The sequence below is a fragment of the Polyodon spathula genome, chromosome 11 (genome assembly GCF_017654505.1).
Source record: "Polyodon spathula isolate WHYD16114869_AA chromosome 11, ASM1765450v1, whole genome shotgun sequence".
Lineage (NCBI taxonomy): Eukaryota > Metazoa > Chordata > Actinopteri > Acipenseriformes > Polyodontidae > Polyodon > Polyodon spathula.
The window spans coordinates 8,526,333-8,550,560 of NC_054544.1; the positions used below are offsets into that span (position 1 = coordinate 8,526,333).

General features: G+C 37.9%; 1 protein-coding gene across 1 annotated transcript in view; it reads left to right on the forward strand.

Annotated features, from left to right (window-relative positions):
* Positions 1 to 24,228, forward strand: part of lrp1bb (low density lipoprotein receptor-related protein 1Bb) — a 348,887-nt gene that overhangs the window by 100,868 nt on the left and 223,791 nt on the right. The gene's annotated exons all lie outside the window — the stretch shown is intronic.

Sequence of the window (24,228 nt, forward strand, 5' to 3'; positions counted from 1 at the left end):
TGCAGGTCCCTACCCCTAGATTTATGGTCTATGTTTTTTTTTGTGTGTGTGTGTGTGCAACACCCTGCTTAAATAAATCAAACCCTCAACAGTAAGGAGCTAGTGATAAAATATGTCTAAGTACACTGTGCTCTTAATCCTCTTTTTTTTTTCTTGTCTGTTACCTTTTGCTTTTCAGTACAAGTCTGCATTACAGAGATGTGTGTGCATAAATCACATACATTTCAAGTCACAAATGGAACGGTGACAGATTAATTATTTTAGTAGCAATCATGCCACACTACCATTGTACTTAAGTTTATAATCTGTAATTATATGTTTGTTCTTTTAACCTATTTGCTACCAGGGTAGTTGCCACTTCCCTGGCCATAGGAATTCTACAATTTGTGCTATACATTCCTTTAATCATGATTACTATATATGCCCTTTAGTGTATCCATGCAAACTTGTATATATTGTTTTGAACTTTCCACTGGTGCAAACTCCTTGTGGATATATTGTAAGATGACCAAAATATTGAGTCATAAGTGTTAAAAAACACATCATGATTCACGCTTTTTTGTCATTCGTTTTGAACCAAAAAAAATTCAGAAAAATATTCCAACACCCAATCCGATGGTTCATTTGTTGCAGGAAAGGGTCCTAATCACGGCAAGCTTTTTTAAATGGTGAAAAAAAGACAGTAGTTTTTCAGGGCACCTTGAAGAGTTGGAAAAACCAGGGGCGTCCTAAGGGTACTTTAGCGACATATTTTTAGGACATGCCAGGTATGTCTTAAGGGCACTAAAGTAGTTAAAATAAGATTTTTTTTATAAGAATGCATTCTGGTAAATAAATGTAATTAGCATATTATGGTGTGTAAATTTACAATACAGACATCAGCATTTTTATTTATTTATTTATTTTTTAAGGGCAATTTAGAGGTTAAATTCACTTTTTTGAATGACTTCTTCGAGCTCAAACTCACAAAAGTTCAAAGTTTTTCAGGGGAATTATAGCGTTTATGAACATATAATTAATTGAATTATGTGACACTGTATACAAAAAACATACGAAGAGTATATATATATATATATATATATATCCCCGTAACACTTCGCATTGTGAACTTGTAAACACATGCCTACATTTTGTATTAGTAGCATTGACATTAGGAGTCTCAAGTATGGCACCAGTTCTCTTATTTACGCTTTGTCATTAGACTGTAATTCAAAGGCACTGAAGCACCAGAAGTTGAGGGAAAAGAGGGTTTGTGGACGCTGCTGTAAATCAGTTTTTATTAAACACTCCAGTCACTGCTGAGAGAAGGGTTGATGGCTGCACAAAACAGTATTGCAATTGGCTGGACAGTGATCTATTTCCTCATTTTTGTTAAGTGTCATGCTTCAGTGGCACAGTTACCAGAGGCAAGTTCAGAGCAGTTATTTGAACCCTCTGTATATACAGCCCCTTGTGAACGTATTCACCCTCCTTGGAAGTTTTCACAGTTTGTTGTGTTACAAACTGAAATGTATTTATTTATTAAAGGATTTGTTTTCCTTTGATTTACACAACCTACTCAACACTCTCAATATGTGAAAAAATGGGGATGGGTTGTGAAAAAACAAATCAATTAAAAAATAAAAACCTGAAAAGTCTTCATTAGATGTATTCACCCCATTTGCTATGACATGCCTAAATAAGCTCAGGTGGAACCAGTTGCCTTCAGAATTCACACAAGTTAAATGGTGTCCATCTATGTGCAATACAAGTGGTTCACATGATTTCAGATTAAATACACCTGTCTCTGTAAGGTCCCACAGTTAGGTAGTGCATTCAAAGCAAAATATACTACCATGAAGACCAAGGAGCTTTCAAAACAAGTCTGGGATAAAGTGGAAAGGCACAGGTCAGAGAAGGGGTATAAAAAATATTTCAAAGGCATTGAATATCCCTTGGAGCATAGTCAAGTCGATCATTAAGAAATGGAAGGTATACGGCACCACCCAGAATCTGCTTAGAGCAGGCCGTCCTCCCAAACTGAGCAGCCGGGTAAGAAGGGCATTGGTCAGAGAAGCCAACAATAGCTGAGGTACTCCACAAATCTAGCCTGTATGGAACAGTGGCAAGAAGGAAGACATTTCTGAAATAAATAAACTGACATTTTAGTCCGAACTTTAACGTTTTCCAAACACCGTTTTCTAAGACAAAGATTCTACTCTTTTTTTTTTTTTTTTTTTTGACTTGGTCTTTCGAAATGCAGCTTTACGTTCTGGTGCAAAACCACGTTTTTGGGGTCTGTGTAGAGGGCAAAATGGATGAAGCTAAATACAGGCAAATCCTTGAGGAAAAGTTGCTTCAGTCTGCAAAAGACCTAAGACTGGGATGGAGATTCACCTTTCAGCAGGACAATGACCCCAAGCACACAGCCAAAGCAACACTGGAGTAGCTTAAAAACAAGAAAGTGAATGTCCTAGAGTGGGCCAGTCAAAGCCCGGACTTCAATCCGATTGAGAATCTGTGGCAAGACTTGAAAATTGCCGTCCACCAACGATCTCCATCCAACTTTACAGAGTTTGAACAATTTTGCCAAGAAGAATGTGCAAACCTGGTAGAGACTTACCTCAAAGACTCACACTTGGTTCTACCACGTATTGACTTAATACTTAACTAAGACATTTCAGGTTTTTTTTTTTTTCAATAACTGTTGTTTCACAATAAAAATTATCTTGTCTCTTCAAAGTGTTGAGTAGGTTATGTAAATCAAATCATTTAAATGCATCAAGATTTCAGATTGTAACACAACCAACTGTGAAAACTTCCAAAGGGGGTGAACTCTTACTATAGGCACTGTTGATGTATTATAATTACTATGTAGTAGTGAAAAAATAGTATAAATTATTTTTAGGAGTTAAAGTATCAGTGGTAATTATGTTTTCAAATAAATCTTATTGTTAATCTCTTTCAGGGTCTCTTTCAGCAAACAACCTCTTAGATTATTTACATCATGCATTTTTTATTGTATGCAAAGACACTATTAGAGCAAAGCCATATTATTATTATTATTTTTAATTATGTTGTGCTGTGTAACACTGTCAGTCTGTGTTGTCTGAAGTTTTAGAAAATGTAATATGTGTGCTGCAGATATATTAGATTTTTGTTCCATTAGTGCCTTTTACATGTATTCTCATTGTGACTATATCCTCAGATCTGAGCCTCATAAGACATAAGACAGACGGTCACCTGTTTTTTGAAGGAAATCTGAAATGGACATCTTCACATATTATCCACCAACAAATTGTGCTTTTATCCCAAATACTACTAAAATATACTGTTTGTGGATTGTCAATTATCACTTTCTATCCCACGTTTTAATATGGAAGCCCTAAATTGCTTCTGCAGTCCAAAATGCATTTCTTCAGCAGCATACTAATCAATATTGCTACAGTGACATGAAAAAGCTTAAAGAAGCTTAGGATTCGTACCAGACTGGAAGTTTCAGGACGGGGAAAAGAAAAGGACATGCAAATTAATGAAAATGAAATTGAGTACTCTAGTTATTTAGCCATTGAAGTTTGAACTCACACATTATATACATATATATATATATATATATATATATATATATATATATATATATATATATATATATATATATATATATATATATATATATATATAATCATGTATTTGCATGATTCATGCATTTGCCCCTGATTCCATCCCCTAGAATAAACACACACAAAAAAAGGCATACTGAACTGATGAACTGTGATGTCTCAAGGTGACACCTGCATTACAGATGAAGAATAAAAACATACTGCTGATTGGGACAAGCAATTTCCATCCTAATGTCATTTTGGAGATATGTCACCCTTTTGAATATTAGAGATGGAAACAGGTCCTGAGCAAATCAGAAGAGCCCCAGATCTGGGGAGTTCTGGACATGTGTATAGGTATTGACTGTGTCAAAAGTGATATGATATACTTTAGGGTTTTTTTAAAAAAAATAGTAGTATAGTTATTCCAGGAGAAGAAGCAGCCTGAGGCCAGGACCCCCAGAGTTTTCTCCTGTGGTTTTAATTTTTTTCTCCATTGATTTTATGGGCTTTTAATGATGATAATTATTTGGTCTACTGTAATAGTTTATTTCTTAAATATAGCAGACAGCTTTTGACAGGATGTGTTTTGAAATTCTTGGTACATGTCTGTCACAAAAATGGCCGGAGTGGGTGGCGTCAGACCAGAAGCAGGAAAATAAACAAAGAGAGAGGTGGAGTTTGGTTGAGCTGAGCAAATGCTTTCGCTCAGCATTTAATAAATAAAAAGAACAGAAAATAAACGGTGGTAACAAACAGAAACACAGAAACAGCACATTCGCTAAAATAAACTGACAAACAAAACGGACTAAACAAAACACGGTGAACAGATATTTTACGATGATTCTTATTATTCTCTTTACCTCTGTCTACTATCCCGTTCTCCACTCATCGAACACCCAACCCCGAGTGGGTGAAAACATGCTGTTTTTATGCAGCTGTACCAAGACTTGATTGCTAATCAACAATTCAGTTGGATTCTCGGTACAACTGCACATGAATTAATAAAGTGCAATTCCCCGTGCTCACATATTACTTTTTACTTGCACGTGAAGTGCTGTGCAATCCTCGTGGCTAAATACAAATATACATTTTAAACACTCGCGTTACACAGACCTGTTTATATCCCGTGTACCAATGACTATACACCTTCATTTAACACATGACACGCAATGGCCACCTCCCCCCTTAAAAGCCCAAATGTCCTGGGCCAGGACCGGAGGCTTCAAGGGGCCCACATGTCTTAAGGCTGTCAGCAGCAATGCTGACAGTGGGGTGGCATACTCCTGTCAGGGTAGTCCTGGCAGCGGAAAGGCTGCTTGGGGGTTGGTCTCCTGACCTCCCCCCTTCTTCGGAGCCGGGAGATCCCCTTGGTGGGGATCTGACCACAGTACTTCCAGCAGCGAAGAAACTGCAGTGGGAGCAGGTCTCCTGACCTCCTCCACGATCTCCGGCAGCGAAACTGCTGCTGGGGTTGGTGGTCTCCAGACCTCCTCCCCCTTCTTCGTGGCCGGCAGCTCCCCTTTGTGGAGTTCCGGCCACAATACTTCCTGCTGCAATTCGGAGCAACAGGCAGCCCCAGGCAAAGCGGAGCAGCTGGCAACCCCAGGCGAAGCGGAGCGGCGGGCAACCCCAGGCGATGCGGAGCGGCGGGCAACCCCAGGCAACGCGGAGCGGCGGGCAACCCCAGGCAACGCGGAGCGGCGGGCAACCCCAGGCGATGCGTGGCAGGCATCCTTGGGCGAAGCGTAGCAGGCATCCTTGGGCGAAGTGTGGCAGGCATCCTTGGGCGAAGTGCGGCAGGCATCCTTGGGCGAAGTGAGGCTGGGAATCAGGACAAGCTGGGGTGTGGGTGTTGGCCCTCTTTCCTGCCACTGCGGCTGGGCGGTTCTTCCCCGTGCTTCCCTCAGCAGCCTATGCAAGGGCTGCTGAGGACCGCCAGCATCCAGTCCTGGTCCTTCTGGTGAAGGGAGAGGCAGCTCCTGCTCCTCTCCCCCTGATGATGATGGAGGCAGAGGCAGCTCCAGCTCCTGTCCTTGTGATGGTGGGGGAAGTGATACCAGCAGACATTCACCCTCTGCTGGTAGAGGTGGAGGAGGCAGAGGCAGCCCCTGCTGCTCTCCTTGTGATGGTGAGGGAAGTGATACCAGCAGGCATTCATCCTCTGCTGGTGAGGGAAGTGATACCAGCAGGCATTCATCCTCTGCTGGTGAGGGAAGTGATATCAGCAGGCATTCATACTCTGCTGGTGGACAGGGACCCAGCAGGCTTTCTCCCCCTGCTGGTGGACAGGGACCCAGCAGGCATTCACCCTCTGCTGGTGGAGGAAGCAGAGGCAGCTCCTGCTGCTCTGCTCCTGCCGGTAAAGGTGGCGGAGGCAGAGGCAGCTCCTGCCACTCTGCTCCTGCCGGTGGAGGTGGCGGAGGCGTGTAGTCTCCTGGTGGCAGAGGTGGGAGCAACGTGTAGTCTACCCTTGTTACAGGGGACTGGTGCGGCTCTCCCTCCTGCTCTGGAGACAGTAGAGGGACCTCTCCCTCTGGCGCTGGAAACGGCAGCAACGGCTCCTCTCCCTCTGGCGCTGGAGACGGCTCCTCTCCCTCTGGCTCTGGAGGCAAAACCAGCAGGCATTCTTACTCTGCTGGTGGAGATGGGAGCTGCATGTCATCTCCCTTCAGCCCACTGAGGATGCAGGTAGGCATGGATCCTCCCACTTGGAACGCAACCTGCTGGGGCAGTCCCATATCGGCAGCCAAGTAGTTAATCACCACGGCTGCCGGGTTCACGAAGGGCATTGGGTAGAAGTGTTGTTCCCAGCGTTCCCAACGTTCCCCATCTCTTGCCCACAGCAGGTTAACAATCAGTGGGAGGTCCTCCTCGCTCCACTTCGGGTCCGACACCCAGTCCAGCATCTTCTCAGATGACGGGAAAGGCTGCGTTTCCTCCCTCCTTGGCTCTAGTTCCTCCTCCTCCTGCAGGTGTTGCTGCCAATTTCCTCTCCTGCTTCTCCCCATTTATTTATTTATTTGTTTATTTGTTTATTTATTTTTTAATTTTTATTTTAAAACAACAATTTGCGGTTCTTGCTCTGGTCTGACACTTGGAGGCGGTGTTGTCCCGGTTCTGACACCACGTGTCACAAAGATGGCCGGAGTGGGTGGTGTCAGACCAGAAGCAGGAAAATAAACAAAGAGAGAGGTGGAGTTTGGTTGAGCTGAGCGAATGCTTTCACTCAGCATTTAATACATAAACCGAACAGAAAATAAACGGTGGTAACAAACAGAAACACAGACATGGCACATTCGCCAAAATAAACAGACAAACAAAACGACTAAACAAAACACGGTGAGCAGATTTTTTACAATTATTCTTATTATTCTTATTATTCTCTTTACCTCCGTCTCCTAGCCCGTTCTCCACTCACTGAACACCCAACCCCGAGTGGGTGAAAACATGTTGTTTTTATGCAGCTGTACCAAGACTCGATTGCTAATCAATCATTCAATTGGAGTCTCGATGCAATTGCACGTGAATTAATAAAGTGCAATTCCCCGTGCTCACATATTACGTTTTACTTGCATGTGAAGTGCTGTGCAATCCTAGTGGCTAAATACAAATATACATTTTAAACACTTGTGTTACACAGACCCATTTATATCCTGTGTACCAATGGCTATACACCAACATTTAACACATCACACGCAACATATAACAGAAAAGACACACAGGGGCGGGCACTTCATCACAATGTCACACAGGAAGTGAATTCACTGCTTTAAAAAAAAAAGTCAGTTTTGAGCTTCTCAGACCAGCATACACAATCAATATACTAAGCTGTAAATGCACTGCAAGTAATGCTTAAAAATCCACTGATCCATTTAAAAAAAAAAAAAAAAAAAACTGCCAGTATATACAAATGGTCCATACAAATAAACTTTTTTTTTTTTTTTTAAGTTTATTCTGTGGACCATTTGTATATGACTGACAGACATTTTTTTTTTTTTTTTAACACCATTTGAAAAATGCTTAATCATGGCAACTCAATGGTGTTATGTTTCCCACTCCGTTGGTTTCCTTTTAGAGGAAGTCTCCTTGCTATCTGTGAATAGCAAAGTGTTGATTGGAGCTGTAAATCAATAGTGCCTCTTCACTCGAAGATATGAAACCACACTGCACATGTATTTTATTTAGTTGCACAAAAAAAAAAAAAGAAATAGCAAATCTGACACTTAAGTAAAAGAGACATAAAGAAAAATCCTAAGGGACAGAAATGTATTGGCCATTATCAGTGGCTGCCCTGAATTCTTGTGACCACCAAGACAGCTTTAATATATTACCAACGCCACGTCTGGACTGTGGTACTCTGTCTTAATGTATCAACAACCTAACAGGATAGACACATTATGAAAAAATTCTTCAACCAAACTCTTTTTGCACTATGGCTGATGTCAGTTCCCAATACAAAACCATTTGGACCAGAAAAACAAAACATTTTGATTAGTAGTTTCTCTAACATGTACAATACTCCCAAGAAAGTAGCAGTTGGGCAACACTAGTGTTGATTAATTGTTGCCAAATGAGATCTGATTTCAACTCCATACTGCTTAAAACACTACTTTTCATGTTAATTCCAGCGTCTTTATCTTTGGTTTCAGACCAGTTATTAATATGAAATAACTAATATTTTTTTTAAGGTAGTCCAAAATTGGTGATAATGAGAGAAAACATGCCATACATCTACACTGTCCCAGTACTTGTTTGGTATTATGTGAGTACTAAATGTTATCCTCCAAATAATACCTGAAATCAGTCATCCTGGTCAGTTGATTAAAACAGTTATCATGCATATACTAAAATGAGACAATGTTGGAATCACAATAGTAAACTCTCGGGGAAAAAAAAAAAAAAAAAAAAAAAAGAATGTTCTGATCTGAAAAACATTCCAGATTAGTTAAATGCTCAAGCAGCAGAGAGATTTGTAAACACTTAGAGGATTCATGTTTAATGGCGTGTCGCACAGTCTGACTTATTTATTTATGGAGGCATATGGTACTGCAGGATTTACTACCAGTGTTTTCTTATCTGGTATCTTTTATACAGGAATATCACCAAAAAAAATCATGACTCACACAGGGTAAATTTACTGCTGCATTGGGGCCGACCTAGTTAGAAGGCTCATGAATCGTTATCAGTCTCAGTCACACAAGACCTGGGGAATTTTAAATGACAAAGGATTGAGTACATTTTGGTAAAAAAATAAAAAATAAATAACTGACTACACACACACACACACACACACACAGAGAAAAAGAAACAAAAAGGAACATTGTATGAAAATAAAAATAAAAACTAACCCAGTTTTTGGGTACTAACTTACTTCTTGAGTCCCTAATAGTTTGTTTGGCTATTCCAAACAAAAAGAAAACAGACGGGCTTCTCTCTCTTGGACCCTTCACTTCGCAACTCAGGTTTGCATTTTGGCATCTGTTTTCTTTGCAGTTTTTATTTATCCATTCCATTTTAATTACTACTTTCCCACCACAGGTCCACCAGAGTCCCTTTGGCGACCCTCAGGTTGTTATTGGTACAGTAAGGAAGTGTTCCAGTTTTTGGGTTCCACTCTGAGGACTTCTGCTGGCGAACCCTGAAATCGCACCTGCCATTTTTCAAATGTTAATAAAACATGAGAATAAAGTTTGCAAACGAGAGGAGGCCATTCGGCCCATTTTGCTAGTTTGGTTGTTAGGAGCTTATTTTTCCAAGAATCTCATCAAGCAGCTTCTTGAAGGATCCCAGAGTGTTGGCTTCAACAACATTACTGGGGAGTTGGTTCCAGACCCTCACAATTCTCTGTGTAAAAACACAAGTGCCTCCTATTTTCTGTTCTGAATGCCTCTTTATCTAATCCCCCTAGTCCTTGTTTCTTTTTTCAGGTCGAAAAAGCCCCTTGGGTCGACATTGTCAATACCTTTTAGAATTTTGAAGTGCTTGAATCAGATCTTCTTTGTTCAAGACTTAATAAATTTAATTATTTTAGCCTGTCTGCATATGACATGCCTTTTAAACCAGGAATAATTCTGGTCAATCTTCTTTGCACTCTAATATCCTTTTTGTAGCAAGGTGACCAGAACTGAACTATATTCTAGTTTAGGTCTTATTAATGCATTGCAAAGTTTTAACATTACTTCCCTTGACTTAAATTCAAACCTTTGAGGTCCTATTTCAGACCTGGTCTGACATTACAATATTTTACTTTTCAGTCCAATGTAAAAGACATCAAGCACAGGTCTCTAGTCATTTTTTCTCAAGAAAAAGCTGAGAAAACCTTTCAATGGCGAAGCGAGACCAATGGGAGCCAAAAAAAAAAAGGGTGCAGATCTGAGCAATACACATAGCCCCTGCACCACAGAGATAACACGGACATAAACAAAGATAGCTGCTTCTGCATCCAGCGCTCAAAGAATATCACAGACATTTGCAAAGGTTTTTAAGATGTTATAGTAATAAAATAATGACTTGGATCGCATTATTGAGGCGTTTGGTGATAAAACGTGTGATCAGGAGAGGATTTATCAGTATGCATGACTATGAAGAGGTATGTGAAAAATACAGCAAACAAGGGGTAGGGCTTGGCTGGAGATGCAGTACTGAGGTGTCTTTTAAACCTGTTTTACTCTGAAAAAAAATATTTTAAACAACGTGTGTGAAAATAAGCATTGACAAGCGCTGAATAAATGGACCGCTAAGGGTTAATATCATACTTTCCAACAAGACTTTCATTTGACAGTTGTTTTGTCGTACCTCATTATCATAACAAACCTCTGGAACTTCGAAATAAAAAGAAACAAATCTAGTCTAAAAAAAAAAAAAAAAAAAAACACTAAAATAACTGTAGTAAGAACATAAGTTTTTTTCTGTAAAGTGTGTATTCTGTTTTCTGTTACTTGTGTACTAAGTAGGCTACAGTAAAAAAGAACAATAAAATAATTTTGTTTTAATTAAAAATAATCTTTTACTGTTGTTGCACTGTGCAGCAATGCGTAAAAGGCAGCAGCATGATTTATTTTGTGTTACTGGTAGGCTAAAGTAAAAATAAAGTGTGCTGCAATATTCATTTGATTTTACTACTGTATATACATACTGTACAGATTTATTACAATTTATTTATTTATTTTAAATACACATGTCTACAGACATGTCTGGTGTAGTGAATAACAAGTGATTATAAAAACCTTAAAAATATTTTTTGATTTAGGGGGTAAAGGTGGGGGAGCACTGAATTGTTCGATGTCCGCAAAAACCTAGCGCCTGCCCTGGATCCCATTGTAATATTTATTTGTGTAGTTTATATTTATGTTTGTGGCAATTTCAAGGGGTTTGCTGTTCATAGCACATTGTGTTTTTTTTTTTTTCCTTTTTTAATAGTCAAGACTTCAAGCATTTATTCAGTACAAAATAGTTTAAATAATAACAGTTTACCAGTTTTGTGATGTGTATTTGCTTTCATTGATAAGTTAACCATGTTTATGTACGTGGGGTCCATTTTCACCCCTTTCCATGTGCACTCAATTATTGCCGCTTGTGACGGGGTGCCCACCCCTTGTGCATATTTCTGTATCATTTGTATTATTTATTGTTGTATTGGCCACCCGACATTATTTGAGACCAGCGAAAGCCAGTCGTATAAAGTGTGGCAAGAGTGGATGGGGTTAAATTCCCCATCCTGATAAAACCTGTGGGAATGTGGCTGCACCCTTAATAAGGTAATTAATGAGCAGTTAAGGCTTCAGCCACCAATAAGACACCCACTCCGAGCTCATAGGAGGAGTGCCGGAGGAGAGACCAACGTAAAAAAGAATAACTGCTGCTATATTTAGATTTATACTTCTTAATATGTTACATGTTTTGTTTGTTTGGCTAACAAGCCCCTTTGTTTGTAGTTCAAGTAAAGTATTTTGTTTTGTTTAAATATTTACTTTTGTTGTTTATGAAAATATAACACTGCATGCCAATACACCTCAGTTTCAGCCCCATACCTTTTGTTTTTGCACTTCTTCCTGGTCTCTGACGTCACCACCCACACCACTAAAGCCATCCTTTGTGACACCGCTAAATGAAGGGTTAAGGTTCAGAGGTTACTTTCCCTTAAAACTACACACTATACCATTTCTGCTATGTACTGTATGTGAAAGTAATTCCATTAAACCAGGTATTTGACTAAATTACTTTAACCTTTAGGCAGTTGGCCAAAGTCTGATGTTGTTTGGCTACATGTTTGATCTGACTCATAGATTGTTACATTTTTACAGTGAAAGCCTGCTTTAAAACACCTGCTTGTTGTTGAGATGTACTCTTGGAAGTATTACAGTAAGAACATTGGTTTGTTTCGTTTACGGGACTAAGTACAAAACATCCCTGGGAACCGCTTACATCCATCGACTAGCAGTACACTTTTAAAATACCACTCAAGTATCCTTACATGAACCCAAAATGATAGAGAGCCATTTGCTTCACCCTAAAGACCTATAAACTATCTGTGTGAATTCTACAGCCCGCTTATATATTCTAATAACAGCTAAGTACAAGCAGTCATTTCAAGAATGCACTTGGTTTAGTTAAATTACTGATGCATGCTACTTTTTCTATAAACCCATAGCGCATTACCCTCACAGATGGATTTAAGAACATTTCAAGCAAATGAGCACAAAATAGACACTGCAGGAAGCAGTGCATTATGAAAACATGTCACGACATAATTGGGATGTATGTCATGTTACTTATGACTACATGCATGGATATTTGGCATGTTCAATAAATTCACCAGTGTATTTTACCTTTGGAACTGTCTTTGTGCAAGCCTAAGCTAGGTGGATATTTCTCATTGCAAATCTTTAACAAACTCATTGTTTCGGGTGGGAAGAAATTACCAGTGCACAGCTCTCATTACAGAAATTCCACCTCAGGCTTGCTTAGTGATGGTGAACTGAGGGACTTCCAACCTAAAATGCATAGTGGGTCAAGAATTCACTACAAATTAATTCTCCAATTTACCTGCCATAGTTCCCATCCTCATGGATTCATATCTCAGCTCAGCTTCATGACCTTTGGTTAGTAACATCTGCAACAAAATGTGGCATGTGTAAATACATTGAAATATTTGGTGTCTATTTTTGCAGTTGTTAATGGAGGTTGATTGTATGTCTTCTAGTGCTGGTACTCTTGTTTTAAGAATTTGAAAGGTAAGGCTGTTCGTATTGGTTAAAGTAATGGCTATTGTAAACAGGCCTTCACTCGCGGTCGTTCAAGAACCAGCACGCAGAAAATTGAGTTTTTAAACGCATCGACGTGCTATTTTTAATAAACAAAATAAATCAAAACAAAAGCAATGATGACACACTTTTCAGAAACTTAACTAATAAACAGGACAACTAAGCTGTTTACATGTAAAAATATAGACACACAGTTTAACAACACAACAAAAAGGCTTTCACACAGTACCTTATTATTTACAATTGAGCACATTTATCAACCGGGCTCTCCACACGGCAGCCCTGAGCAGACTGATTGCTTTCTTTAAATATCCTGCATCTGGCTCTAATTTACAATATTAGCCAGGTGCAGGTGATTATTAAAAAATAAAATAATAAAAACAATAAAACAATTAACCCAATACATGTTTTTAGGCAGGGAAGATGTTAACCCCCTCCCTGCCGTGTTACACTATGTACTTTAGCAGATGTCAGATGCTTGCTGACAACTATATGAGAGTACATGGCAGCTTGCACAAAATTCACCTTTAGGTACATTTTCAGCTTTAATTTTAGATTGACTTACCAATTTTTTTTTTTTTAATATTTAGTGCTTTTTTGGTGAAGTCACAGCAGTATAAATATAATGGTAATAGTGCTCTAAAATATTTTGTTGATGTAGTCAATTTTGTTAAAAGGAGATTTGTGAAGAGGCTACATAGGTCAAAGGCATCATGGCAGCAAAAGTGTAAGCTACAATGTTTAGTATTATTAATGAGACAATATAACCACATAAATAAAAACTATGTTAACTGAATGCATAATTAATATATTGTTTACAATGGCAAAACAGGAATTTGAGTTCTAACCACTGCAAGTTTGTGTTGACTCAATTACAGCATGTATGGTATAAAATATATGATTCTGTTTACATTTTAACAAATGGTATCAACATTATATATTGAGCTCTTGCAGTGCAGCAGTACAATGATTTACTGTTGCATAGTTCAATCTCTTGTGAACTGTGCACATATACAATTATGGGTTTCTCTATGTAGTTGCCAATTGTGTCTTTATCTGCTTTTTGCAAAGTAAAGTGGGTTACAAAGTCAAATCCCCAAATCTTTCATAGGCCTGTATAGATCTTTCTTCTGGTTGTGCATCATTTCCTCATATACTGTATTAACCCTTGCCTACTTAGCAGCAACATCCTACATGTCTTGACTGTACGCAAACCAGACTCGCTGCATTACAATTTAAGCCATTTATGATGTTTTTTTACAGTCACTGATTAGCACTAATGTTACCTTCAATAAGGTTGTCTAATATTAGTGGCAATTTAGATCTGTGAAACCAGCCAACAGCTACAGTAGTACCTCATTAACTGCACCTAGTTCATCCGAGACGTCAATTACCCATGGCTCCCTGACGAGTTTTATCTCTGAAATGCAGTACATTATTGCCAATATAGACTTAATGCCCATGGTACGCACACACACACACACACACACACACACACACACACATAAAGATGCATGCATCAGTCTAACCTGTGGAGTCGACACCAGATGCAAGGATTCATGTCTTGGTATAAACAGCAGAAGGATTCTATAAAAGTAGTTCTCCTGAGGCAGTTACTTAGTGAAACACAGCAAACATATTTTGCCTCACTGAAACAAAAAACTGTTATCGACTTTGTCAAGGTTCAAAAGAACGACTTGCTGCAGTGAATAGTTTAAAAAAAGTTACTGAAAAAAAAAAAAAAAACGCTTCTGATCTCTAACAGAAAAAAACTATTGAAACGGGGGTTGGAGGTTTACTGTATTTTGAAAAGATTTTTCTAGCAGTACCATTGTGTGGCAAAGTACCCGCCCCTGTGTGTATTTTGTGTTATCTGTTGTGTGTAAATGTTGTTGTATAGTCATTGGTACACGGGATATAAATGGGTCTGTGTAACACAAGTGTTTAAAATGTATATTTGTATTTAGGCACGAGGATTGCACAGCACTTCACGTGCAAGTAAAAAGTAATATGTGAGCACAAGGAATTGCACTTTATTAATTCACGTGCAGTTGTACCGCGACTCCAATTGAATGATTGATTAGCAATCGAGTCTCGGTACAGCTGCATAAAAGCAGCATGTTTTCACATACTCAGAGTTGTGTGTTCGGTGAGTGGAGAACGGGATTGGAGACGGAGGTAATAATAAGAATAAGCATAAGAATAATCGTTAAATCAGCACACCGTGTTTGTCTTTATATTTCGTTTTGTTTGTGTCTTTTGTTTTGGCGAATGTGCCGTGTGCTGTGTTTTTTGTATGTTACAACCTTTTTATTTTCTGTTCTGTTTATTTATTAAATGCTGAGCGCCACCAAACTCCATACATCTTTGTTTGTTTCCTGGCTCTGGTCTGACGCCACCCACTCCGGCCGTCTTTGTGACACGTGGTGTCAGAACCGGGATTACCAATGCCCCCTAAATGCAGACCAGAGCAGGAACAGCAATTTCTTGTTTTAAAAAAAACAAAAACAACAAGAACAAAAACAAAATGTCAGAAGACGCCGTTAGGCTGAGGGACTGGATCCGGGACAATGCTGGGCTGGAGGCACAGTCCATGCCCATAGCCATCTGGGTCCTGTGGCTGATGGACAGGGAGCAATGGGAGGCATACGAGAGGGAACACATCCTAAACTCCCTGGAGGAAGGTGTGGAGTTAGTCCTACCTGGAGGCAGCTATAAATAGATCAGCAGCCCAGGTAGCAGGGTCTCCAGCGCCCAGGTGGGGGGGCCGCGGGGATCCAAAGCCCGAGAGGGAGCTGTTCCCATCTCCACCAGCAGAGGGTGACTGCCTGCTAGAATCACTTCCCCTACCATCACCACCTGGAGAAGAGGAGCAGATGCTTCCTCTGCCTCCATCACCTTCCCATGCAAGTGAGGGAGAGCCTCACCAGTCCCCTGCAAGTGAGGGAGAGCTGCGCCAGTCCCCAGCAAATGAGGGAGAGCCACACCAGTCCCCTGCAAGTGAGGGAGAGCCGCACCAGTCCCCTGTAATAAGGGTATGTTTTCACATACTCGGGGTTGTGTGTTCGGTGAGTAGAGAATGGGATTGGAGACTGAGGTAATAATAAGAATAAGAATAAGATAATCGTTAAATCAGCACACCGTGTCTGTCTTTATAGTTTGTTTTATTTGTCTCTTTTGTTTTGGCGAATGTGCCGTGTGCTGTGTTTTTTGTATGTTACAACCTTTTTATTTTCTGTTCTGTTTATTTATTAAATGCTGAGAGCAAGCAAGTGCTCAGCGCCACCAAACTCCATACCTCTTTGTTTATTTCCTGGCTTTGGTTTGACGCCACCCACTCTGTTCTGACGCCACACTGTCAAAGTAAGCTATTTTAAAAACATTCTTCTTTCTACTATATTTTATTGCATACATCTCCAGTAAATGCTAATTTGATTTAAATTACTAGTTTCTGTATTTTATTCATGCATTCTAGTCACACACAGCGACATCTCATTTATCCGTGACCTGTGCCCTCCCAAGTGAGTGGATAAATGGAGTGCCACTGTACAGTGGCTTGCGAAAGTATTGACCCCCCTTTGCATTTTTCCTATTTTGTTGCCTTACAACCTGGAATTAAAATTGATTTTTTGGGGGTTTGTATCATTTGATTTACACAACATGCCTACCGCTTTGAAGATGCTAAATATTTTTTATTGTGAAACAAACAAGAAATAAGACAAAAAAGCATAAAACTGCAGGTCTCTTGGGGTATGTATCTATAAGCTTGGCACATCTAGCCACTGGGATTTTTGGCCATTCTTCAAGGCAAAACTGCTCCAGCTCCTTCAAGTTGGATGGGTTCCGCTGGTGTACAGCAATCTTTAAGTCATACCACAGATTCTCAATTGGATTGAGGTCTGGGCTTTGACTAGGCCATTCCAAGACATTTAAATGTTTCCCCTTAAACTGAGTGTTGCTTTAGCAGTATGCTTAGGGTCATTTTCCTGCTGGAAGGTGAACCTCCGTCCCAGTCTCAAATCTCTGTAAGACTGAAACAGGTTTCCCTCAAGAGTTTCCCTGTATTTAGCGCCATCCATCATTCCTTCAATTCTGACCATTTTCCCAGTCCCTGCCGATGATGGTGTTCTCGGGGTGATGAGAGGTGTTGGGTTTACGCCAGACATAACGTTTTCCTTGATGGCCAAAAAGCTCAATTTTAGTCTCATCTGACCAGAGTACCTTCTTCCATATGTTTGGGTAGTCTCCCACATGCCTTTTGGCGAACACCAAACGTGTTTGCTTATTTTTTTCTTTAAGCAATGGCTTTTTTCTGACCACTCTTCCATAAAGCCCACCTCTGTGGAGTGTACAGCTTAAAGTGGTCCTATGGACAGATACTCCAATCTCCGCTGTGGAGCTTTGCAGCTCCTTTAGGGTTATCTTTGGTCTCTTTGTTGCCTCTCTGATTAATGCCCTCCTTGCCTGGTCCGTGAGTTTTGGTGGGCGGCCCTCTCTTGCCAGGTTTGTTGTGGTGCCATATTCTTTCCATTTTTTAATAATGGCTTTAATGGAGCTCTGTGGGATGTTTCGGATATTTTGTTATAACCCAAATCTGGTCTGTACTTCTCCACAACTTTGTCCCTGACCTGTTTGGAGAGCAACTTGGTCTTCGTGGTGCCGCTTGCTTGGTGGTGCCCCTTGCTTAGTGGTGTTGCAGACTCTGGGGCCTTTCAGAACAGGTGTATATATACTGAGATCATGTGACAGATCATGTGACACTTAGATTGCACACAGGTGGACTTTATTTAACTAATTATGTGACTTCTGAAGGTAACTGGTTGCACCAGATCTTATTTAGAGGCTTAATAGCAAAGGGGGTGAATACATATGCACGCACCACTTTTCCATTATTTATTTTTTAGAATTTTTTTAAACAAGTTATTTTTTTCATTTCACTTCACCAATCTGGACTATTTTGTATATGTCCATTACATTAAATCCAAATAAAAATCAATTTTAATTCCAGGTTGTAAGGCAACAAAATAGTAAAAATGCCAAGGGGGGGGTCAATACTTTTGCAAGCCACTGTATATATTATGACACATGATTTAATTACCTTCTCACATAGCTTTTCATGTTTTATATACGCATGTAAATTAATTGCAATATATATGAGGCACTTTGTCCAGTGGAGTGCACATCTGTATTTTAACCCTTTTATTGCACGTCATATCATTAAAGAGATGTGGCGGTGCTGATGATGGTATATTATTATATAGGTTTAGCCTACTCTTTTGTGGAGGGTGGGTTAAGCAGTGGAGGGAGGTTCAATTCTCCTTTTGAGAATTTCTGGAATTGTTATCTATGACAAAGCATATACTCTGATGAAATCATTTATCACAATTCATTTACTATTGGTGTTTAAATACTAATATGTAGGGATTCTGGTTTGGGGGTTTTACTTTTGATGTCTCTTTAAACATATTGAGCTAATCAAACACTAGTAGCCAAGGGAAGTTGTTTCTTTTTACACTCATTCTATCTGAACCTGCATTTCGTTCTAGTGCTAATTGTCGAATTCAGTTTATTAATTTCCATTGCACTGGTTTCTGGTAGTGCGTTGCTAATTTAAACAATCTGGTATTCAGTTAAGGCTTAACAACTATTAATTAATGTTTAAAGGGAGGGAAAGAGATGGAAAATAAAAACCGAAAACTAGAAGCTCTAATTATAGGTAGATGTCTGAAATGTCATATGTTCATATCGGTGTTCTCATTACTTTTGTTAATTACTTTGAAATAACCTATTATTATACCCTTTGCAATTATGTTGATGTCATTCATGCGTTACTTATAATATTAAGTTATTGACAAAAAACAATTACATTTGTTGTGAAAAATTCTAGTACATGGCTGGTTTTGAGGACACTGGCACTGATATGTGAATGTGCTGGTAAAAAGGGCAAACTACAATGATTCTGTTGCCAACTGTCACAAACAATTCAAAAATAATTTCCTGGGCATTACCACTTAGTGGATGCATTAACAGTTACAAACACTGTTGCAGCAGCAAAGGTCATTCAAAATGATCTAGACAAGATTCAGAACTGGGCAGACACATGGCAAATGACATTTAATAGAGAAAAGTGTAAGGTACTGCACGCAGGAAATAAAAATGTACATTATAAATATCATATGGGAGATATTGAAATTGGAGAAGGAATCTATGAAAAAGACCTAGGAGTTTTTGTTGACTTAGAAATGTCTTCATCTAGACAATGTGGGGAAGCTGTAAAAAAGGCTAACAAGATGCTCGGATACATTGTGAAAAGTGTTGAATTTAAATCAAGGGAAGTAATGTTAAAACTGTACAATGCACTAGTAAGACCTCATCTTGAATATTGTGTTCAGTTCTGGTCACCTCGCTATAAAAAAGATATTGCTGCTCTAGAAAGAGTGCAAAGAAGAGCGACCAGAATTATTCCGGGCTTAAAAGGCATGTCATATGCAGACAGGCTAAAAGAATTGAATCTGTTCAGTCTTGAACAAAGAAGACTACGTGGCGACCTAATTCAAGCATTCAAAATTCTAAAAGGTATTGACAGTGTCGACCCAAGGGACTTTTTCAGCCTGAAAAAAGAAACAAGGACCAGGGGTCACAAATGGAGTTTAGAAAAAGGGGCATTCAGAACAGAAAATAGGAGACACTTTTTTACACAGAGAATTGTGAGGGTCTGGAATCAACTCCCCAGTAATGTTGTTGAAGCTGACACCCTGGGATCCTTCAAGAAGCTGCTTGATGAGATTTTGGGATCAATAAGCTACTAACAACCAAACGAGCAAGATGGGCCGAATGGCCTCCTCTCGTTTGTAAACTTTCTTATGTTCTAAATATACGGAATATATGGAAACCTGCACTTTCCTAGCTTCTGTTGCTACTACAGTTAAAATACTGTTGGAGTTAAAGACAATCTCACTTATAATCTATGTATAAACTTTTTTTAAATTTTACTAACACGTGTTTACTGTAGCAAACATAGCCTTAGATTTAATATTTCCAGCGGTCAAAGTTGTGTCAACAGAAAAATCTAATTAAAAAAGTATAATTAGGAGTATATCAATGTTGATAACAAAGTCAAATAAAATATTGAAATAACAAAACAAAAGGTACATTATAACTATGTAAGAATGTAATTTCGACCTTCTGTATAAGGGAGCATGCCTTTAAGTAACTAATAAAACAAATAAATAGATTGCAATACTATAAGGAATGCATGAGATACTTCATGAGATATTTGCATTACAGAACTAATGAGTACTTAGAACTGGCAATTAAACTGGACATATATCTTTAAGCAGACTCACTATGCCATGCAAGTACTTAGGGCCCAGAATGGATGCCTGGATATAAAAGTAGAGTACTCAGATGTGTGCAAAGTGTTCTTTACAAACATGTCGTTCTTTATTTATGTTAGAACCACACCATACTGTAGTCTGCCCCCAAATTTATGAAACAGCCCTCAGAAAATACAGTTCCATTAGTCTTGTTGTTTGGGAATCCAAACCATCTAAAGTAATAAATTATTATTTACCTCTGAAGGGATGAAACAAGTACAGATTTCTTTACCAGTCTCGTTTTGTTTCTTATTGATGGTTTTCTGTAGTTGTAAATCAAATCTGAAGATCTTTTCACAGCCCTCTTAACAGCAGCATTCATTTTTCATACATCCCTTGTTGAGCAAATGTTTTTTAGTTTGCAGTATAAATATGGGCTGAGCTTGTGTTTTTAATAAGTATCACAGTGGGCTTTAGGCATTACATAAACTCTTTGCATATATGTGGATACAATAAGCCCTATTCATAAAGCCTATTATTATTATTAATTTAATTTTTATTTTTTACATTTAATATGTAATGCACTTTTAAAAAAGCATATTTAAATGACACATAACTGAGAAACATGCATCATAAATACATAAATAAACAAGATTTAAATGACAATATATTTGTTCAGTCTGTAACAATTATATAATCTATTTCTGCAATCGATTGTTTTTTTCTTCATAACCCTATTGCTGTTTTTTAAACACATTGTTTTAAGCAGTTCACTTCTTTGTGATACCCCTGTAGAGTCTATTCGGTGTGTGTCCTTAATTGTCCCTGTATTAGTATTCAGTGCTTATAAATCCCTATCATTCTGAATGCTCAGGAAGAAGCAATCCATACATCATCACCTGCAATGCTTCCCATTGAGGATTCTGGTAGAATTTCTTTCCTCTGAGCTACCATGTGCACATCCTTATGAATGCAAGTTCTATTTTAATCTTTTTTTTTTTTTATACACTAAATCATATATACAGTACTGGCAGTACTCAAATGACATAAATGTAGACAAATGTTTTGACGAAAAGAGCTTTGAAACAGATTTTAAAGTTAAAACGTGCATTTACCTTTTTAGTGTATTGTTCTGCTTACTCTCTTGTGTGTGTGTGTGTGTGTGTATGTCTATATATATATATCCCAGATAGATATATATATTATATATATTATATATAATATATTATATATATATATATATATATATATATAATCCATTTGATCCTGTATATTATATATATATATATTCTATCAAGTTTTTAGCTGTTAAATTTGACCTTCAGCCATGCTGGAACTACATCTCCACATCTTAACCCAGGTGACCTTTGTCCTGTTAATATGAATTCAGCAGATTGAACGTTCCAGGGAATAAGACTAGTGAAAAACTTTTTTTTTTTTACTTTTCCCGAAGGCAGTAAGGTAAATGCAAGCTTAGAAGCAATGGAGGAAAAGACAAGTGATGTTCATTGAATGTAAAAGTGAACTTCCTGACAGTCATAATGGAGTACTATCACTTTTCAAGCTGGTTATAAAGTCTAGTATATGTCTTTACGAAACAATTCCACATTTTGGAGCAATTTACTTTGTTTATGTTTGATCTTGAATGCTGAGTTTTCTGTGTTAAGAGAAGCAAGTAAAATAATATGAAGTAGTTATTTTTTAACTCTTAACAATTGTGTTGCTGACAAAATGGTGGATACAACCTACACTAAAATATTTTTATTACTAAGTTTAAACACTTTTTTAGAATCTCAGGGAAATGCAAAATACTATGCAGTGACCAATTGACTTAATTCTTAAAAAGGTGCCAACCATAGTGTTACAACACCTCCTGCTTTGTTTATAATAGCCTATGTTGTCCATATCACAGCAATTTTTCAACATATTCCTGACTGACGTTTGTATTTACACATCATAGATAAATAAACTAGGATACTTATTTATTTTATTTTTTTTTTTACTTTTAGTCGGCAATATGTTTAAAAATATAACTCTGTGATACGGACAACAGGACATACAAAACTAACGTTTTTCTTGTAAACTCTGCAGGGTGTTTTGCAAAACTGTAAGTAGCAACTATGAATTGGTAGCAGATATGCTTCCCAGCTGGAGATAGACGTAATAAAAGGTATACCTGCAGGAACACAAGATAAAACTTTGCCAATGGACTGTGAAAGTATACAGTACAATGCATAACTACACACGTGATAATTACATAAGTTATTTCTAATGTTAGATTCTGTAATATGCTATGTATTACTAGTAGATGTGATTTGTATTGTTCTTGGGAAGCCATTTTTGTACCACCAGCATCTCTTACTTGGGATGTATTCAAATGAAAAAAAAGGCACTTTGTATGTAAATGTATATATGAATCCACACTTGATATATTAATACATTACCTGACAGACAAAGAAATACTTGCTGGCAGCATTGGAAAGAAATAAAAAATGAAATAGCAATGTTTAGAAGGCAACATATTGTTCCGAGAACTTGTCTCATCTCTTTAGAAAACAGAACTCATTCTGCAACTCATTCTATACACACACTGTTTGTTACTTTGACCTCCCTTAGCTGTAACTGCAGGATTTCCTTGTCCATTAGTGATAATGATGTTGTGGTTTCTTTGACCATTGTGGACTAAGTGGAATGAACACTATAATTTATTTAACCTAGAGTATGGATTAACCCCGAAGACTCCAAATTATAGAGGACTGAATTTTTTATTATTATTATTATTATTATTATTATTATTATTATTATTATTATTATTATTATTATTATTACAAACACATTATAACAAACAGAAACCTTCTGGGGACTGTATCAGACTGTTCAGGACACAAACAGTAATCTGAGAATTATTTGAGTACCGGTATGCTAAAATCTTGTTAACAAAGAACAAAGATTGTTTTTCATTTGCTGGTGTATATAAAGATGTATAAAATACATGTTTTTAGAAGGATATAAATTATTATTTTTCAATTAACTAGAAAGTCCAAATGATTAATCCATTACAATATACACATATAAACAACATCTGTTACAAATTTATACTGTCTTTTTAAACAAGTTTTTATATTGTGTCAAAAACAGAAGCTAAATTTGACTTATATCTTCAACTAGAGGACATAATAACCTTGTTTATGCATTATTTAATAGGAAGGGTAATAATACTCTTCAAGGTGGATTGCCAAAATAACTGCTTAACCAAATTATTTCATGTCAGTAGCAAACAACGTATTCATATTGAGTTTATTAAAATTGATTGCTGAAGCATGTTGTGCAAGCATTAGTAAATCAAAACAAATTCTCAACAAATTGAAAATCAATAACTATAGTGGGCAGGAGCAGCTGTGGGTTAAAAACAGCATGCCCACTTGGCTGAAATATTTTAAAATCCATATCTAGTTACTTGACTTTTAAACATATGGTATTGATGTGATTCTAAAAAGAAAGGCATTTCACAAAAGCAATGATTTATTCATCTGACAACTGTTTTGTGCCTGTATGACTTCCTGGTTGGTGGAATCATGTAATGTTATAATTATACAACTCATAGGAAATTGTAACTAATCCTAAAATCACATTTTAGTTACAACTTTCAAAGTACCAACAACAAAAATGGTAATACTTACACAGCAAAAATTGTCTAGAATCATGAATTACTTTTATCACAGTTGTCTGTTTTGCTATTTGGTAAAAGCCGCTATAAGTGTAGCCAGGGCTCCAGAAAAAATGCTGAATGGGTGTGTTTTTTATGCATTGGTAAATTATGACTTAGATATGATTTAAATGGAATGCGTAAAGAATATGCATAGCAACTTTGAGTTTAAATGCCATCAAACTTCTTGTACTTCGTTGGTTCTCTACGTTTAAGTGGTCAATTGTGAATATAATGCATGCAGTAGCTAGAGAATGGATCATAGAAATACCAGAACAGCTAATTGTACCTTTGCTCCTTGCTCACTTGCAATGCGTGTTTGTGACTGGTGAATAAGTGACTGGATTCTTGATTTTGGATTC